The sequence below is a fragment of the Echinops telfairi genome, unplaced genomic scaffold (assembly GCF_000313985.2).
Source record: "Echinops telfairi isolate 266 unplaced genomic scaffold, ASM31398v2 ScPeMD7_1713;HRSCAF=2227, whole genome shotgun sequence".
Classification (NCBI taxonomy): Eukaryota; Metazoa; Chordata; class Mammalia; order Afrosoricida; family Tenrecidae; genus Echinops; species Echinops telfairi.
The window spans coordinates 14,164,952-14,169,871 of NW_022105611.1; the positions used below are offsets into that span (position 1 = coordinate 14,164,952).

The following is a 4,920-nucleotide window of genomic DNA, read 5'->3' on the forward strand; positions in this document are numbered from 1 at the left end:
TGGATTAGATATGAGACCACTGGACCATTGTGGAAATGCAAATAGTTTTAAATTCCAACCATACAGAGAAAATGAGATTGATTAGGAAGCCGGTGATTCCTCCCATTACTCAAATGGGTAAATAGACGAAATACACAGGAAGATGAATCGGCTGTTAAGTGTCTGGAAGGAGATTGTTGCAGAAACTGCCACTTTCTCGTCACAGAAGATATTGAACAAATACCATAGGTCTCTCGTATTCTGACAAAGTTAGTTGAGCACGGGCGTTAGCTCTCTTCTTCTATCTTATCTCTTTTGGCTATCCACGGTGAGGGTGACAAAGTAGCTGGAGTACAAGAGAGAAGAGGAGAATCCAGAACTGTCTGTGGTTATAACTGCTATTTCAGTAGAGACCCCTTTCTCTTGTAGACATACACACACACACACACACACACACACACACACACACACACACACACGGGTGCGCGTACCTCTAATGCAACCCAGAAGTTAATCATCAGGATCTCACACCCCTTCCTCACTTCTGCCTGGTTCTCTTGGGGTCTCTGTGGGTCACGGAGATGCAAACCCTGATTGCGTTCTCCTGCTAAGTTTCCTCATGGGACCATGCACCAGGCGCAGTGAAAAGAGCAAGAGCTCAGGGTCGATGGGTGCATTCGAGTCCCTTCTCCACCAAATGAATAGCCTTAGACAACCCGAGTCCCCATTTTTATATCAATAAAATAGTTTAGATATTGTTTCAAACAAGTATTATGTGTCCTATTCTAAATGCCAGAGATTCAGTAGTGACCAGAAAGTATACCTCCTCCTGTCCAAATAATAATAGTGGTATTAAATTGGAAATGGTGTATTTTAAGTGTCTAGACTGGAGGAAGAGGAGATTGGCTACACCTGTTAAAGGTCATGGGGGCAGTTCTCGTCTGTCCTGTGGGGCTGCCATGAGTTGGACTTGACTCAGTGGCAATGGTGTTTTTGTACTGTATTGTTTTGAAACAGTTTCGAAGCATAAAGATGATGCAACCAAACAACAAAAGGAATTCAAAGATGCCGTGAGTCGTGAATCTGCTCTCCCTACAAATGCCCATGCACGGAAGGCTTCTTGGTGCTTCCTTGCAGATAGATGCCTTTCCTTGTTGGAAGGATTGTACTAGACCGCCTTTGGCGTTTCCATGAGGTCCTAATGCAACATGAGTGTATTACTGATCCTTCTCAATCCCAAAGGATTAGGAATGCCCTTAGAGGGAAGGATGACAAGGGGGTTAGGGGCTTTGTGTGAAAGGGGACAAATGTCAGGTTGAGGCACTGACACTTGTAGGCGATAGGTCCTCAAAAACGGGCCCTTTTTATTTTAGATAGAGAGACATGATCAGAACTTAGTAAAGGGTTTTTGTTTTGTTTTAGGAAGAGATTGGCGCATAGATTGTAGGGAAGAAGGATAGAGAATTGAAGAAATTGTGTCAGTCTTGAGAAAATGTGTGGCGATCATGAAGCTGGCTTTCCCGGGGGAAGGCTTATCCATTGGACTCCAGATGTGCTGACCCCTGTGATTTCCCCAAATGTGGGAAACTCGACTGCATAATTTGTGGTAGTGGGGGACTGTGTTCACGCTCTCCCCTGATTTTAAAAAAAAGAGAGAGAATGTGTGACCTACAAATATTTTGGTCCCTCAAATATTAGGCACGTTTCTAGATATATTTGACCTGCTGATTCCAAACTATGGCACCATTTTTCACTTATTGGCTCTCGTTTTTGAGATACAAAACATATTCCATACACCACTCTTCAGGCTCCTTGCCCATAAAAAATCCAGAGACTTTAACGTCGTGTTCTCTATTCCGCGATAGAGGAAGTACACGGTTGCTTTATTTAAAGTAGTTTGTGTTACACTAAGCATTTAGGTCAAGTTATGCTTCACATGATGTCCTTTGATCCAAAGATATATTGGAACAGGGTAAATTATATGAACTTGGAATTTCTCCCCAAGTATCACTTCACCTTTATTAGGAATAGGAACTCAATAGCAGTGAGTTCCAATTTGTTATCTTAAAAGGGGCCAGAAATAAGCATTACTGTATGATAATTAAGAGCCCTGATGGCTGAGTGGGTTATGTGTTTGACTGTGAACCGCCAGGTCAGTTACTCACGCCCACCAGCTGCTGTGCAAGAGAAAGACGAGACTTTGTTCTCCCGTAAATATTCACAGCCTCCGAAACCCCCAGGAGAAGTTCTGCTCTGTCCGAGGGGGTCGCTGTGAGTCATCATTGACAGGCTGGCTGTGAGTTTGGCGCAATAAATAGAGCTTGAAATGTTCTGAAACCCCAAAATAGGTCTGTCCGAATGCAACTTCCTTTATTAAAATTAAAATGTTCCAGTCTGGTTATAAGATGGCACAACTTCACCCCCTGTGCACAGAACTCTTAAAAGAGAAGCTAAAAATGTTGTTATAAAGAAGCGTGGAATCACCTCTGAAACATTTAAAATGAATTCTCCATTACCTTCTATATATTACAAGGTGTTCTGGAATGCTTACTGCCTAATTTGAAGAAGAAAAATTTCGATCTTCAAAACATTTAGGAAAATTGCTATAAAAGTCTTACATTTCCAACACTTTAAAGTGCCTCCATGCCTTCCATATATGTGCCTTTTCAATCTGCCTTTACTTTCTATCCTTCTAAAGCTTTGTTCTGGCTTTGCAGGATCCAACTGTCGTCTCTTTGTGTATTGCCACAGCCTCCTCCGATACCACAGCGGAGAACGCACAACCATCTGATACAGTGCTTCTCAACCCTCCTATGCCGCAACCCTTGAATACAGTTCCTCACGTTGTGGTGACCCCCAGCCATAAAATGATTATCATTCTTGCTTCATAACTGTAATTTTGCTACTGTTATGAATCATAATGCAAACATCTGATATACAGGATGTATTAGGTGACCCCTGTGAAAGGGCTGTTCAACCCCCAAAGGGGTTGCGACCCATAGGTTGAGAACCACTGATCTAATCAATCCTAACTCATAGTGACCCTAAAGGACAGAGAAGAACTGCCCCTTTGGGTTTCCAAACTTTAAAATCTTTTCAAGGCTGCAGAGTGACTGGTGAGTTTGAACCACTGACCTTGAGATTGACAGCTCCATGCATAACCAACTAGTCAACATCAGTCCATCTACAGCTTGCCTTAGTACCTAATTTTTTTTTAAATTAGGTCTCACCTTTTTTGTCCAGTCATATAATTTGTGGATCTGATTTCTTTTCCTATTTAAAATTAGGGCGATAAATGAATACATGCTATAACACTATCTGAAACTATAGCGAGCACCATGTCTAAGAAACTCGAGCTGATACCATCTCTCCAATGCAGTTTTCTGAATCAGTGCCCCAAATACCCAGGGACAGGCCTAAAAACCAAGACACCAAGAACATTGTGTTGTTGCACTCTGTCCTAAAAGCCTAAATAGAGGCAATGGGAGTAAGGATGGAAATAATGCCAGTGTTGGTAGTAGGGGCACGAGGGCTTGGTGGCAGACGGAATGCAAGGGATGGATACGACCCGTCTGGAGGTGGGATCAGTGACACCAATAATTCTGGGAAGGTGGGAAGGAGACTGGGATGCTGGGCACACACTTCACATGCCTTCAAGACGCTCTGCGGAGAGTCATGCAGCCCCGGCAAGCATATCTGCATGGGACCTGAAGGGAGGAGTGGAGTCTGGTCTTAGCGCACTACCTGGTGGGAGTGAATTCTCTGCCCGGTGTCGGACTTCTTTGACAAGTCTTCTTTCTGTTATCCCACCCCGTATTCTCGGCTCCTGGTTCAATAAGTGGACGGATCAATGGGCGATGGATGAGTAGACAGGAAGAAAGGGAGAAACTAGAAAGGAAGGAAGAAACCAGAAGGTGGCCAGGAGGAGGGATTCGATGATTAGGCAGGAAATTGTGACCAACTGCTCTTCCACCTAGTCGTTCAGAGGCCATGTGTCTAAACCAGGAATCAACTTCTCGGATTAGTGTACTACTTAGAACAAAGGAAGTGAAGGGGGAAAAAACAAACATTTTAAAAAGACCAACCGTGTTCTAGTTAAAAGAAAATCCTTACATGTGAACCATTTTAAATCTCCTTTCCCATCCTGCTATTTCCACTCAGCCACTGCTGAAGATGCCTCTCTTGCTGGAGGACTATTTTGACATTTCACCTTCCCTCCATAGCGGAAGTTGGCTGATAAAAGGGCTGCTCTCTCTTGTCGCATAGGCTCCTTCACAGGCTCCTCTCACCTTCTGACCTGATGCTAGTACATGTTCTGTTTGTTTGTAAATAGACTGCAGCACATGCCTTCCTTTGCTCTTCCCCTTGAGCAAATCGTCTTCTTTTCTTCTAACGGCACAAAGAAGCCTTTCGCTAATTCCGATTAGTCTCTGCCTGTTCACTGGCCCTCTTGGAACTGAGGACATGAATGACTGGTGACTACCAGGAACCCGAGTGAGGTCGTGCGAACATGTTCAGAACCTTTTCGATGGAACAATGAGGCTTAAACTTCAAACTCTGTTCAACATACTAGCTGGGCAGATCGGTTGCGGTCGTTACTAGACGTGAGGCTTTCCTGTGTGGTACAAATGGTTAACGTTCTTAGAGGCTGAAGGATGGAGGATTGATTTCACCTTGAGAAGCCTCTGGAGATAGGCTTGGTGATCTGCTTCCAAAACCCAGCCACTGAAGAGCATAAGTCAGCCTCGACTGGAAGACAACTGATAGGTGACCGTGCTAGACACTTCTTAGAAAGAACCCAGTGGGAGCGCACGGTTCAGTTTGCACACGATGGCACAACCAACACCTGTTGGTCCAGTGCTGTTTGAGTAGAACTCCCCCACTCTCCAGTCACCCTGGGTGACTGAGAAAGATGCACCCTAGGCAGACCTCACCTCAATG

General features: G+C 44.2%; 1 non-coding gene across 1 annotated transcript; it reads left to right on the plus strand.

Moving 5' to 3' along the window:
* The first annotated feature begins 1,459 nt into the window (after positions 1–1,459).
* Positions 1,460–1,617, plus strand: LOC115870505. Its single transcript, XR_004046743.1, has one exon. It is a non-coding gene; the product is annotated as a U1 spliceosomal RNA (small nuclear RNA).
* The last annotated feature ends 3,303 nt before the right edge of the window (positions 1,618–4,920 follow it).